The 15,886-nt window shown below is 41.7% G+C and overlaps 1 protein-coding gene across 6 annotated transcripts in view; it reads right to left on the minus strand.

The window, feature by feature from the left end:
• CALD1 (caldesmon 1) overlaps positions 1-709 on the minus strand; it is a 207,362-nt gene extending 206,653 nt beyond the window's left edge. For 2 of the 6 annotated variants that reach the window (XM_056123926.1, XM_056123923.1), the window contains exon 1: positions 438-705. The gene's annotated coding sequence lies outside the window, so the exon portion shown is untranslated. Of the gene's footprint in view, positions 1-437 lie in introns of all 6 variants that reach the window. The other 4 variants (XM_056123921.1, XM_056123929.1, XM_056123924.1 and 1 more) reach the window with 4 other exon arrangements.
• Between the last annotated feature and the right edge of the window lie 15,177 nt (positions 710-15,886).

Raw genomic sequence — 15,886 nt, forward strand, 5'->3', positions numbered from 1 at the left:
TGGTAGCTGCTTGGAAAGCAAAACCTCCTGCAAAAGTCTCTGATCATCGAAGTCGCAGGACGGACAAGGAGTATGAACGGTCTAGCATGCTTCTGACACTGGCCCGTGGCTCTCAGGTATAACCTCCCCCTGGACTCCTAAACAAAGGCTCCTCTTGGAATCAGAGTTGCCGGTGGTGGTCCTGGAAATATTAGTCTCCCCGGGACCCTTCCCCACTTCCCCACTCTGGAAACAAAACTTGGAATTGCCTCCTGTTTGTCTTGCCGGAACATCTGCAGGGCGGCAGAGCCCCAGCTGGCTCTGGGAATCCACATGATTTATTGCCTTGAACCATCTTCCCAGTTCGGCTACCTGGGCCAGGACTGCTGACAAACCTGGAGAAAAGTCCCCCCTGTCTCTACCAGGGGGCCCCCCGGAGAAGGCCCTGGGTGCCTTACCTCGCAGGCTGCAAGCAAGCTTCTTCCCGGGGACTAAGGCGGAAAGGAAGGAGTGATTTCTCTGAGCAGGAGCACAGCGGAGAGGGCAGGCGGCCGAATACACACAGCTCTATTCAATAAAACACCAGACCGCCCTTCCTTAGCTCCTCCCAGAAGCCCATGCTAAGTGAACACATATCCCCCTCTGTTTACAGTCGGCAGTCGGTGGTATGCATTGTCCTGTAGCTTTTCTAATAAGCAGCCAATGACGACACCCCGGGGCCGAGGTGGATGCAGCCTGCCTGTGGAAGATGCCTGTCATTCCCTAGGCATGCTCAGGAAATCACTCATCAGAAAAAGCAAGACCTAAAAAGCTCTGAAACTGCAAGCAGGCTGCCAAAACCCGCTGCATGCCCTTTTTTGGTGATCCTTAGCAGGGCCTCTGGAAGTGAGTCCATTGTCAGGAACACTCCTAAGCAATGTTAATCTTCGAGAAAGAGGCTGTCTTGTAGAACGCAAACGAAACTTTAAAAAAAAAAGTAAGAAAGAAAGAAAGAAAGAAAGAAAGAAAGAAAGAAAGAAAGAAAGCAGCCCGTCTCTGGAACTGCAAGTTTAACAGTCCGGACCTTTTTATTGGGCTGGGGGTGGGGACGGCTTTTTAATTGAGGGAGCCTTTATGGTTTGCTTTTCTAAGCGGGGGCACTGACAAACACAGAGAAAGGAAACAGTTGTGTCCTGTGTTCATGCCTGGAATGGGCCGGCACCTGGGGCTGCTCTCCAGTCTCCCTTCAAATCGGAGTGAGGCACAGTCTCCTCACACAGGTCTCTATGTGTTAAAAGTCCAACCGGCAGCAAAAGCACCGACAGCCAACTTGGGTGTTCGGGGGAGGGAATGTTGGGCAGAATACGCCTGCGTCTAACTGCACACGGACAGTCTCTGAGTCGAGTTTTCCTCCCTGTGATCTGATGGTTCCCACCTCCCCTTCCCTTTCCTTCTTGTCCTCTGTTGCCTTAGAACCAACATGGGGAGATATTGCTAGAAACTGCACGCAGGAGAAGGGGCTGGGAGCATCTGCCTCAGAGGCTGGTGTAGACTGCAGATCAAGACCTACATCCATGGAAATGACACCCTTGTTCTGGTGACTTTCGCAAGTGCTTGACCAAAGTGCTGTTGTTTTGGTATGTGTCTGGAGAGGGCTGGAACAGAGAGAGAGAGAGAGAGAGAGAGAGAGAGAGAGAGAGAGAGAGAGAGAGAGAGAGAATGTGAATGAAGTCCACAGGCCCACAAAAGTGGGAGAGGGGCTGCTGGTCTTGCACCTTCAATAAAGAATGCAGTCAGCTAGTCAATCAACGTTTCATTCAAAAATGACACACGGCTTTTGAGCCAGACTCAGGTACTAAGTGTCTGTCCATCCTTGGTTCTCCACTTGCACGCTCCATCATCATCGATCAGGTGTTAAAATAACTGTACACTGTCCAATTGCAAGGGCAGAAACTTTAGTCTTCAAAACATTGAGACTGTATTGTTCCTGGTCTTTTCCCCTTTATAATGATCCTACTTAAAAATCATCTCTCTGTGGCAGAAGATATATCGACAGCATTTGTCATGCATGCAGCCAACCCAGATTCAATCCCAGGCATCACAATTCCTCAAGCTACACCAGAAATAACAGAGAGCCAGTACAGAGCCAGGAGTAAGCCCTGGAGAACTGCCATTTGTGGTCCAAAGAAATTAAAAAAAAATTTTTTTTTTCTTCTTAGGAAAAGTTCTCTAACTTTGTGTCTCATTTAGAAGAGATGGGAAGTGACTGATCCTCAAGATGGGTCTCCTTCTTCTCACTGTGACATGAGAAAGAAATTCAGAGGCTTTTTGATGGCCCCAATTCCCATCTCTTTACTGGAAAGGCGACCTCATCTCCTCTCCTGATTGCCACAGGCTCCAAAAAAACGGTACAGCCAAGGCAAGTGGGGAGAGGTGTGTCCAGACATCCCAAGTTAGAACTCAAAATGCACTTTCCCAGGGAAACAGAATAAATAATTGCTGGTGGGAACCAAAGAGTCAAGATTGTGTCTCAAGAACACTGTGGCTCCATCAGACATCTGGGGCACACACACCACCCTGTAATGCATGTCCCTATGGGAAAACGTTTCTTGATCCCAAAGAAATGACTTGGAAAGAAACTTTTTGGAACACAACCAGTCCTGCTGCAAGGACATCCCATAGCTGCACAGGTTGTAAAGATAGAATAAGACTTTAGATTCTGGTCAACAGCTGAACATGAAGCTATGAAAGAAAAGATATGTATTCTGCACACAAGTTAATCTGGGTGAAGATACATTTGTATCATGCTGTGTTTGGGGCCCACGATCTTCAGTAAGGTCTGTTCTAATGCACTGTTTTCCAGAGTCACTGCAGACTATGTGGTAAGCAGCACTTTTTCTGCCTGCACATATAGTGTCCTGGGGTTGACCAAGATCAGAGCACAATTTTCATTCTATGAATAAAGTAATTAACAGTCTCTCAGAGCAAAGAAAATTTGTGTCACAAATGGGGGAAATATTATCAGCAGGAAATATGGAAAGGACATGAATTATTTGCATGGTTTTAAAAAGATAAATGGCTAAATATTTGGGGGTTATGTATGTAGAAAATAGATGTATGTTTTCATAGATAAATTCTGAATCTTTCATATATAGTAATAGAGTGTGAGCAACCAACTGACCTAGTTTGTGTATTTGAAATGTTGTGGTTGGAAGAATCATTTAACAAATCACGTGGATATACACCGTGACTTTGAAAAATTATTTCTTCATCATCTTTTTACTTTTTAAGAAACAGGAAATAAAAAAGAAAGGCTATAAAAAGAAAGAAAGAAAAATATATAGTCTAATGTTTCATGGGAAAATTTACTTTCACAGTATTTACATTTTTTTCCAGAAGTCATTTGAAAACAGCACTGAAAATACAGAGTTCATATAGGAATTTTCCTGTGGAATATATTTCTCACCGAGATTATCTGAGCTTTTAAAAAAAGGTGTTACACATAGGGTCTATTTACCCAATGAAATCATAACAAATCTGAACCGTCATTTGGAAACTTCTGGATGATACTTTTTCTTCAAAAAGTATCCCATGGAATATTTACAATCATGTCCACTGGTATTGGGCAATGACCCTGCTTGCGTGTCAATTTTTCAAAAGTGAAAACAGGCCATACTTTTTTCCCATTAGACAAGCTACGAATCCAGATGAAAAAATTAACATATTGAATCCTAAGCATGTTATAGAAAGGCAAAACGAGCAGAGATGGTTCAAAATTTGAAAATGTATCAAGAAACAATATTAGTTATTTTAAATCTCTCTCTCTTCTTGCAATTCTGAGGCTCAAACCCAGAAATATGCTTTCACTAAGACAAAACTCTTTATATAAATACATATTTATGTATACACGTATACATATATATAAAGATATGTTAAGAATAGTACTTGATAAAATTAGTAATCACTTCAAAGTTCCTGAAAGACTAGAAGTATAACTTTAATTAACTAATTAATTGGTTTGGGGACCACACCTGCAGTGCTCAGAGCTTACTCCTGGCTCTACACACAGGGATGTATACTCCTGGTGGGGTACAGGGACCATATATGAAATGAATGCTGGTGGGTCACACACAAGGCCAAATGCCTTACTGCTCTCCTATCTCCATTGCTCTAGAATATTTGGAAATATGAGAGATACTTATCAGAAATTGGCTGTAGACACATTTATGGTGAAAGGTTATAAATTTTCTATGTACTCAATGGAAGATAAGTATGATTATTATTCATTCAACAATTAAAGAATGAGCTAGAGGCCCTAAGACAAAGAAAGAGGAAAAAAACTATACAATAATTGGAATTAGAAATAAAAACAAAAGTTTTTATTTTATTTGCTAGTGCTAAGTGTGAATATGGAAAATCAAAAGAATCAATAAATAAGATTCTAGCAAGAAAAAAATTCAAGTTCAGTATGTAAATATCCGAGTTCCTATAATCAGTCAACTGTAATTTTAAAACACAGTGGATAAATATACTGTTTATAACAATAGTAAATGTGTGTATTGTATGAGAATATTAGAATCTGTGCAAAATGTTAAAAAATTGATTAAAGGACAGAAAGTCTGCTTAAATAGCAAAACTATATTATTTTTACCTATATATAGCAAATGTAAATGTAAATCTTCTCAAATTAACATATTGTCTGTTATCAACCTATTATTTCAATTAAAATCTCTAGATGATATACTTTGTAGAACTTGATAAAATGATCCTAAAATATATATGCTAAAGTAGTGAAAATAAGCAGAGTTATTTTCATTTTTATTGTTTTTTTTTTAAAGTTTTTGTTGTGTTTTGGTTTGGGGGCACACCTCTCCGTGCTCAGGAATTATTCCTGGCTCTGTGCTCAGGGATCACTCCTGGAAAGGCTTGGACCATATGCGGTGCCAGGAATCAAAGCAGGGTTGACCATGTGCAAGACAAGCAACTTATTCCGTCTATTTTCCTTCTGGTGCAGTCCCGAGACTGTTATAAGGCAACTCTAAGTACAATTGGCACAAAAATAGACAAATAAATCAATAGATTAACATTGAAAGCCTACAAATAGACCCAACCATCATGGAAATTTAAAATAACCTCAGAGGCAGCAGTAATCCAGGAAAAAAGGATAGATTATTCTGTTAATGGTAGGTAAGGTTACAGTTGATTACTGTGTGGAAACAGTAAAATTAGATTCAAAGTTTATACCCTACTTCAAAAAAACAAAACAAACAAAAAAGCGAGGCTACACTACAGAAGAAAAAACTTAAGAATTATCAGAAAATTTGCAGGTGAACATTTTTATGACATGGTATGGAGGAATTCTGGAATCATAAAAATAAAAACCTTTTAAATACAAAGATGGGGAAAAAAATAAGGATATGGTTAAAGTCAGCAGATCAAATGTATACACTTATTTCTGCTCCTTTCCCAAACTTCACCAAAATGATAGTAAAGGATTAAAAAGCCTAAATAAATCCTACAAGGCAAAGACTGCTGGCAAGGAGACAACAGAGAAGTTCAGATGTCAGCTAAATTTTGGAATACGGAAAATGGATGGAAGGTTGGTAATTGACATAGCAGACCAGGGAAACTGAAGCCCGACCCTGTGAAGTAGAAGGCCAGATGACAAGAAAGTCGACCCAGAAAGACTTTAGAATCAGAGAAAAACTCAGCATCAGGAGGCCGGGAGACCCGGAAAGGTGAGGAATGGAAAAGAAAGCAGGTTTTGCTGAGAAGCTGAGTCAGACTCAGAGAGAGATCCAGATGCACACATTCAGGCACCCAGGCATGCCAAATTAGGGGAACACTCCTCCCAGGCAGACAGAAAATGGAAGTTTATTCTTCAGAGAGAAGGACGAGCTGGTTTCAAAACAGCGGGCAAAGCAGAAGGCAGGGAAGAGGCTGTGTGCTAGAAACAAATCAACAGACACTGAAGGGCTCATCTCCCTGCCCTTGGCGACTGCCAGGACACCACTGGGCAGCTTTAGGCTCTGTAGAAAGGAAATTGGAGGAGTCCACTCTGGGGAAACTGGCTAGCCTGTGATGAAAAAAGATTGAAAGGTACGGCACTTTTAAAAAACTCCTGAAACATCTGGCCTATAGCTGGAGGCCCTTAGTGAACCTATCTCAGAAACTTCCCATGAACAACTCAGTGCCTGGATCTTAAACGGGAGCATCAAGTTAAGGAAAGGCTCTGAAGGGAGACATAAGCAAAGGAAAAATGAAGCTCAGGAAAAAAAAAATACGAGGCAGGTAGTGAAAGAGAAGAAAACAGCAGCTACTGATCTCAGATAAGAGAATTAAGCTATTAGATGTGTGGAATAAGAGAAAGATACTTTTTATTTTGCTTTTTTGGAGGTGGTCACACCCAGCGATGCTCAGGGGTTACTCCTGACTCTGCACTCAGGAATCACTCCTGGCATTGAGGTGCTTGGGGGACCATATGGGATGCCAGGAATTAAACCAGGGTCAGCCACATGCAAGGCAAATGGCCTACCCGCTGTACTATCACTCCAGCCCCAAAAGATACTTTTAAAAGGCATTCTCTACAGTAACAAACTCTAGTAAGTGAACAATAGGACATAACTTATAAACACTCAAGAAATGGAAAATGAAGTTGAGAAAACTCTTCCCCATAAACAGAAATGACACCTGCAAAAGAGGGAGAACAATAAGATCAGAGAATCGATCAAAACTCCGATGTTCTAGGAAAAGAGGAGAGAGAAAATTAAGGGAAGGAAATTATTGAAGAAATAGTAAGTACAATCGAATTTGTCAAAAACAAGTTTTCAGATTCAAAGGGCCAGGACAATGAATAAAAACAAATTAATTCTGAAGTTCAAGTTCTTGAGGTTATTATGCCTTGCCCCAAGGGAGGGCAATGTTGTGGTTGAAACTAGAAACCAAGAAGGAAGACAAGAGTCAGAAAATAGAGGATAAAATTTAGAGTAGAGCTGAAGGATAGTCCCATGATGATAGCAGGAGGAAGTTTCAGGAAGGGAGCTCATTAAGACTTAAAACTGAAGAGGTTGAGTGGTTAAAGAATAAAATGGATTGGTGACATGCAAGGCAAACATCCTACCTGCTCTACTATTGCTCCGGTCCCATGTAGACTGATCCCAAGTTCAGAGCCAGGTTTAAACCTTGAGCATCACTGGGTGTGGTCAAAAACCAAAAAATAAAATAATATAAAATGGAGAGGCCAGAGCAATACTACACTGGGTAGGGTGCTTGCCTTGCATGTAGCTAACCCAGGTTAGATTCCCGGCACCCTATATGGTCCCCCAAGCCTACCAGGAGTGATCCCTGAGCATAAAACCAAGAGCAAACTGAACAACACTGGGTCTGGCCCCAAAACCAAAATATAAAATAAAATAAAATGGAACTTCCATATGATCTAGCAACATCACTCCTAGACATTCATCAGGAGGATATGGGAAAACTTATTTGACAAGATATTTTAACATTTGTAGAAGCATAATTCACAGTAGCCTAAACATAGACTCAATCTAAATGCCCATGGACATATGACTAGATAAGGAACACGTAATCAATATACTTTATGGAGTACTACTCTATCATTAATAAAGATAGAGTTCTGTCTTTTGGGACAAAATAGATGGATTGTGAGGTGATGATGGTAAGTGAAATAAGGAAGTGAAAGACAGTTACGGGGAAGTCTCATGTGCAGAGCAGGATTAACTAAAGCAAACAAACTGGCAAGAAGATAAAAAATAAAACTCACTTCTAGACTAGGATTCATAAATATATGGTGGTTACTGGAGGGAAGGAGCATGGCAGGAAGGGACAGAAGAGTCTTTTTGGTGATGAGGGGCACTGGCATTTGGTGGTGAGAGTAGGGACCACAATTGACTGAGAGACGTGAAGCCAAACTTGTAAAACTCCAGAATATTAGGCCCCAATGACCAGTCAGCTTTTTAAGAAGCAATCTACTAAAAACGTAGGTATTGGAACCAAGCAATCTACAATGTTTGAAGGGAAATATCAAGTAGATTGATTAATCAATATGGAAAAGCATTTATGACATGCACAGAAAAGAAAATGTAAGACAGGTTCATTTTAATTTCACAACAGACAAAAGGTATGAGAAAGAAAAAGGGATTATAGAATAGCATTTAATTATGAGAACAATTACATACTTACAAAAGACAAACACAATATATTGCCTTCTCATGAGTGATAATCCGCAGCACCGCAAATGGTCATCTTAGCACTGCCAGGAGTGATACCTGAGCACAGAACCAGGAGTAAACTCTGAGCGCCTTAGGTGTGTGGTCCAGTAATTATTTTAAACCAAATAATGGGGGTCAGAGCGATAGTACGGCAGGTAGGACATTTGCCTTGCAAGCAGCCAACCCAGGTTGAATCTCAGGCACCCATATGGTCCCCCAAGCACCAGGAGTAATTTCTGAGTGCAGAGCCAGGAGTGACCCTGAGCATTGCTGGGTGTGGCCCCAAAAGTAGAAAATTAAAAAATAAAATAAAAACCAAATAATGAATAAATAGCAGTACTGTTACATTAAAAAAAATGATGATGCCATTAGAATTGGAGGGCAAGGGGCAAGAACATATTAATAGGATAATGAGTAAGAGAACAAAGTCTTCATTCTATTTAGCAGAAAATCAATAGTGTCTACAACTGAAATAGTAATTAATAGCAGAATTAGCATATTCACTGTCACTGTCCTCCTGTTGTTCATCAATTTGCTCGAGCAGGCCCAGTAACATCTCCATTGTGACAATTGTTACTGTGTTTGGCATATCGAATACGTCACAGGTAACTTGTCACAGGTAACTTGTCAGGCTTTGCTGTGTGGGTGAGATACTGTCGGTAGCTTGACAGGCTCTCCGAGAGGGGCAGAGGAATCAAATTTGGGTCGGCCATGTTGGACACTTGCAAGGCAAACACCTTACCCGCTGTGCTATTGCTCCAACCCAAGTAGCGTATTACGTAGTACGATAAACTAAAAACCACCAACACTTAGCCATAATTTTTTCATTCTTTTATTCATTCACGGAGAAGACAATAAGCATGTACCCCCCTACCTGGGCCTGCTGCAGGGCTCTAAAATATTTTTATGGAGGAAAGTAAGCATATCAACTAATACATGTATGCACTAATCACACACATGCATATAATATCAAGCAATAGGAAGTAATCTAAAGTTAAAAAGAAGAAAAGGCGAAGAAGTCGAGAAAATTGGAGTCTCTCCTTGGAGAAGATTTGCGAAAGACTGGTGAATAAAGTAAAGAAGAAAGCAATCAGTGAAAGAATCAGTGAAAGAAGGATGTTTCTAATGGAATAGAAGAGCAAAGGAAGAACAAAAATCTCAAGAGTTAATGGGGAAGAGTAGTCACTAACAGCCAGATCAGACCAGCCGGTGCCTTTGAGCATTCAAGCATTTGCTCTGAATCCAGGGAACATCACTGGCAAGTGTTGAGAACACGTGTGTGTACAGACATCCCAACACTTGGGATCCAAAAGAGGGGAGGCTGAGAAGACATTGAGAGCCGTTGTGTAGGGAGAGAGTCAGTTACAGAAATGAGTGGTGGGTGAGAACTGCATTTTGTTTAAAATTACATGGCATTTGCTATTTGACTTAAAAATAATTTAGTAGCCCCGGCAGCTGGAAACCACCAGAACCTAACTGCTGCCATGCTCAAGGCTGTTTCCCACACGCCCGGGCTGAGCCTCACACACAAGTGAAGTCTGATAAAAGCCAGGTAATGCAGAACATTGTGACCTTGGACTCTGGGCTCAATGGGCCGGGGAGCAGAGATCCTCTGCCCGTTCCCCCCCCCCCGCCCCCAGGTCTCCAGCGGTGACCCAGGGATCAATGCCCATAAGCCACCTCCTGCTGGTGCTGGATAATATCCTCCTTGGCCACCATCCAGATCACATGGCTTTTTCTCCCGGAAGGGAGCAAGATGATGCCCGCCATAGCCATGCCACCTGACTCTGTGCCAGGCTGTTTCACTTGGGGCATCCCAGAGGCGAATGGGCAAGAGCCCTCCCCACCCCAAGGGACTCAGACCTGGCAGCCGAAAACCTCCAGAACTCAACCGCGGCCATGCTCATGGCCATTCCCCACATGCTCCAGTGGAGCCTCAGGTACTAGTGAACATAATCCTGGACTGCGCAGCTGCAAATGAGACACTCCCTACCTGTTCTCCAAAAAGTACCACACCACATTTGATGGGGTTCAAATAGTAGGCAACACGTCTGCCCTTCACGCCCTACCGAGGCCACCAGTTGCCCCCACGAGCGGCTCTCCAGCACGGCCACAGCCCCAGAAGCACAATGACCTAATGCAGAACCCAGCAGCTTGGAGCAGAAAAGTGAAAGGACTATGCGTTAATCCAGGCAATCATTTCTGCCCAGAGGGGAAAGGGTGTTGCTCCCTTCCGCCCTCCTCCCTCTGGAAAGAAAGATGGCGGCCACATGGGAGCCTTGTGGACAGCAGGTATGAGCCGGGGGTGTGGGGGCGACTAAAACCTCATGGGAAGGGGGGCGTTCCGGTCCGTCCTTCACGCCCTACCGAGGTCACCAGTTGCCCCCCGCGAGCGGCTCTCCAGCACGGCCACGGCCCCAGAAGCACAAGGACTTAATGCAGAACCCAGCAGCTTGGAGCAGAAAAGTGAACGGACTATGCATTGATCCAGGCCATCAAGTCTGCCGGAGGGGAAAGGGTGTTGCCCCATTCGCCCTCTCCTCTCTGGAAAGAAAGATGGCGGCCACATGGGAGCCTTGTGGACAGCAGGTATGAGCCGCGAGTGTGGGGGCGACTAGAACCTCATGGGAAGGGGGGCGTTTCGCTCCGCCCTTCACGCCCTACCGAGGCCACCAGTTGCCCCCCGCGAGAGGCTCTCCAGCACGGCCACGACTCCAAAACACAGAAACCAATTTCTTAACTATCTGACTTTCAGTAGAAATACTTCCAGGGTCAATAGGTAAAAGAGCAGAAACCCAAAACCAACATTTAATTCTTGAACCCAGCCGTAGAAAGCAAATCACTTCACAATGCTTTTTCAGCATGTCTGATTTGGGGGGGGGGGTAAACTCTAAATAATAGTGGTGAATCTTTTATTGAAACAATGAATCTAATCAAAGCAGATAGAGTGTTAACTAGAATTCATCTGCCTCACAGGGACGGGGAGGGGTGGGGGGTGGGGTTTTATTGGGGTTCTTCATGGTAAAAAATAAGTATTGGTAAAGGGAAATGTGTTTGATATTTGCATGACTGAGACATAAACCTGAAAGCTTTGTAACCTTTCCCACAGTGATTCAATAAATAAAAAAAAAAAAATTAAAAAAAAAACAAATAGTAGGCAACAAATCATAGAGGGAAATATATATAAATATATGTATACACACATATGCATATATACATAGCTTCAGATATATACACGAAAGCTCACATCACTCAACCTTTAACAACATGTTAGTGATATTCTAAAAAATGTCTTAATGGCCACTGCCAAAATAGAACAAAATATTCACATTTTCTCCTCTATGCATATTTTTTGTAGCATTTTTGTGCAGTTGTTTTCCATAACAGACAATACAAAATATATCATTTAGGTTGTGCTTTGGGACAGGGATTGGGGCTTGGAATGGAAACATCCCAAATTTGGTGGTGGGAAGCTGTAATGGTGGTGGGGTTGGTGTTTGATTATTACCTGTAATCAAATATTGTGAACCAACTTATAAAATAAAAAAATTGAAAAAATAAGTTAGTTTGTTAATAACTCTATCAAGGAAATAGGGGAAAAAAGATAAACACCTCTATAAAGAGTATATATGGATTGCCAATATGCTTATGAAAACATGTCATATTTATATATTCTCAGGGAAATACAAATCAAAAGTGAGATATCAACTCACACTAGTGAGAATGCCAGTATCAAAAGGACTGGAAAGAATCAATGTTACTAGAGATGTGGTGATAAAGGAAACCTCATTCACCATTGGTGGTAAAGTCATCTGATTCAGTCTCGACAGAAAACACTATGGAGGTTTATCAAAAAAGTTAGAAAAGAGCTTCCATATCACTCATGAATTTCATTTCTTGGCATCTACCCCCCAAACACAAAAGCACTATTTGGAAGATATATGCACACCTATGTTTGTTTCTGTACTTAGTACAACGGTCATATGGAATCATGGAAATACCAAAAATATCCCATGATGGATGGATGAAAAAGTTGTGGTATCTATACTAGTAGAATACTAAGCAGCCAATAGAGAAGATAAAATTATGCACTTGGTGCAATGTGGATATAAATGGAGGCTATCATGTTAAGCAAAATAAGCCAGAGGATGAAGGACATGTACTGTTAATGTCACTCATCTGTGGTCCATAGAAACACAAAGCAAGGAAACAATATTACGTGAGAACAAACACTTGGTCCTATATTATGGAACTGAGATTAACAAGAAAGAGTGGGAGGGTATGGTGGAATGATGGAGTTGGACTGGAAGAAATACAAGATGGGAAGCTTTGGGCACATTGATGATGGTGAAGTAACTGCATCTATCAATATCCAATACCATAAACATTAAGACTGCTGTAAACATAAAACCTAAATCACAATTCTAGAGAAATAATATAAAAACAAGAACTTGGGGCTTTTTTCCAAGCCCATGTTCTCTCTTGAACCCATATTTCTTTATTTCTCTCCTCATTGTTTTTCCACTCTGGAAAACCCTGTGCTCTCTCTGGAACAGATATTCCTCTTTCACTCCTCTCCCACTTCTCTAAGTAATTTCTTTCAATAAAAGCTATTTTGCTTCACTAAAAAATAAATGAATAGTAATAATTGGGTTTGTAATCCGGCAAGCCACTTCCTCTTTCAATGGGAGGAAGCAGACAATCTTTGCCTCTGCCCTCTGTCGGTGGACATGCCCTGGGAAGTACAGGGAATCCCAGGAGGGTCAGGGAGACAGGGGCGCCCATTCAGAGAGGAGGCTCAGGGGGCAGCAGCATAGATTTGTTCTTGTCCTTGAGACTTTGCTGTTTGCCCTGATAGCAATGTGTCCCACACAGAGGATGGAAAGATGAACCAACTCCCAATCCCATACATATTACATACACTGAGAGAGAGAGACAGACAGAGAGACAGAGAGACAGAGACAAAGACAGACAGAGACACACAGAGAGAGATATTTATCCAGAACTTGTTTACCCAGAATTTGCAAATTTGTATTTGGAAATAGGGTCCTTGCAGATATAACTATGCTAGGGATCTTGAGAATGAGGCCATACCAAATTCTCTACCCATTGAGCTCTAAATCTAAGGATAAGTCCTTATAAGAGAAAAGCAGAGGGAAATGTGAGCCTCACAAGACAAAGAGGAATAGGGGAACTGAAGACAAGCAATATTGGAGGGAAGAATCTATACAGAATCCTCAGGGCTGCCAGTGACCACCAAAAGCTAAGAGAGAGGCATGCAACCCAATTTCCCTTATGCCTATGGAGAAAGCCAACTGCACTGTCAACACCTTGACTTTGGACTCCTGGCTGCCAGAATTAGGAGGGAATAAATCGCTGTTGTTTTAAGCCACCCAGTTTGTCATAATTTGTTACAGCAGCCATAGAAAAGCAAAATACCCCAGATTGTGGCCGTTCTTTGGCCTGGGTTTTGGCACAAGGAGACACGTAGTGCTGAGCTGGGCCCATGAGCCCAGCCAGGAGAGGCAGGAATCTACTGACCGGGACCTCATGTCAAGGGAGTAGGAAGTGATCATTGTTGTCAGCCACTGAGATTTCAGAGATTATTTTTTAACGAATAAAAACCTAATATTTATATGCATTAAGAATTAAACCAGGGCTGGAGCGATAGCACATGGGTAGGGCATTTGCCTTGCATGCAGCCGTCCCTGGTTCGATTCCCAGCATCCCATATGTTCCCCGAGCACCACCAGGAGTAACTCTTGAGTGCAGAGCTAGGAGCAACCCCTGTGCATCGTTGGCTGTGACCCAAAAAGAAAAAAAAAAGAATTAAACCAAATAAAGTTAAACTCAAGAAACTTTGGATCACTGAGATGTAAAACAGCCTGTTCAGAGAAAAATCACCATATACAAAGTAGAGAGAGAAGAAAAGGGTAAAATATGCAATGTCTAAAGAAAGGATCGGAATCTCGAATATCAGAGAACACTCAATCAACTGAGAAGAAGAGTCATGGAAGAAAGGAAGAACACATTTCTTAAAGGTGGGGATAGGATAAAACAATCCACAGGGAAAAATACAAAGATATTTGAACTGATGTTTAGCTTAATTAGTATCTAGAAATGCAAGTAATACAGTCTATATCCACTAACCCAAGAAGCAAAATAATTAATCTTGCATCACTACTATTGATGATGTACAGAAACAAGTTCTTATGCATTTAGGAGAAGAAAGTAAAATGATATGGTCATTCTCCTAGTGATTTGGAAATATCTAGTGATGTTCACAGACATTCCATATTCAGAAATACTATTTTTAGATGTATCCTCCTGGGAAACTCCTACACTCTTTAGTGAAGAGACATGTAATGGCTGCTCATTTGAGATAATACTTGTCAGTAATTGAAATACTATGGGCAATAATCACAACAACTAGCAGGGAGGAAGATACAAGATAAAATAGTAGTTACTAAAGTGAATGAAATATATATGCTTGGGTCTCAAAAGCAAATCATTCTGTAGGAATGGAAAAATCCATTCATATGAAATATTTATAGACACATCCAGTGGTAGACTAAAACTACACCAAATTCAACATAATGGTGACCCTCAAGGAAGAGAAGAATGGCACTAATCATAAAATCAAAGAACCTGAGATTTCTCCCCAAGGTATAAAAGAAGATCTGGCAAAATTATGATATTTGTTCATGTTGTTGGACATATACTTAGGGGTTGTATTATCCTTGAACTTTTCCCATCTGCTCTACAGCTGAGATTTCTCCCTTCTGTCCCCAGGACACTAGCATCCAATCTACCTGTGAAACACTGTGGGAAGCTCACTGCCCTTCTTTGTCTTAGATAGCTGTGCAGCTCACTCAGAGCTACCTAACAAGCAGAGCAAAGATCTATCCTGAATCTACCCGTATTTTTATTAAGCCACACATTTGCTTTTGGGTTTAGCACCACAGAATCCATTATAGGTCATTTTAAGGAAGGATATCTAAAGCCGTAGCTTACCATAGAACCTTATTGCTGATTGTTTTATAAGTAAGTGTGGATGAAATTGGAGCCAGCACTGATCAATTCTGATGGGAGTTCAGAAGAAAGAGGTTGGTCTCTTGGGGTATCAGGTAGATACAGGATATGGTCATCTGCATAAGGGTAGGGACCTATTGAAATGGAAAGAGGGCATGATCAGAGAATTGCAGGGTAATATTTTTCTACTTGCACTGAACAGGACTGGCCATCTCTCTCAGCCTTCCTAGAGGAAAATGTCTCCTTATATCTTGGGTATGAAAGGATAACCAGATGTGTCTATGGTTTCTGTTATTCCCAGTCACCTCAACATTATTATTGGAATTGCTCTAGCCACAAAGAAGTAAAGAGTCCCATACATGAGAAATTCCTCTTGGTCTCTGGGTCACTCAAAATGGCAATGAAGGAGGCTGGAGCAATAACACAGAGGGTGAGGCATTTGCCTTGCATGCGGCCAACCTGGGTTCAATTCCCAGCATCCCATATGGTCCCCTGAGCACCTCCAGGAGTAATTCCTGAGTGCAGAGCCAGGAGTAACCCCTGTGCATCGCCAGGTGTGACCCAAAAAGCAAAAAAAAATAAATAAATAAAACAGAAGTGGAACTTTTCTCCTGTCGTTTTGTTAAGTCATTCATTCAAACATTCATCCATACAATATCTGAGCA

The sequence above is a fragment of the Sorex fumeus genome, unplaced genomic scaffold (genome assembly GCF_029834395.1).
Source record: "Sorex fumeus unplaced genomic scaffold, SorFum_2.1 ptg000048l, whole genome shotgun sequence".
NCBI classification, from domain to species: Eukaryota; Metazoa; Chordata; class Mammalia; order Eulipotyphla; family Soricidae; genus Sorex; species Sorex fumeus.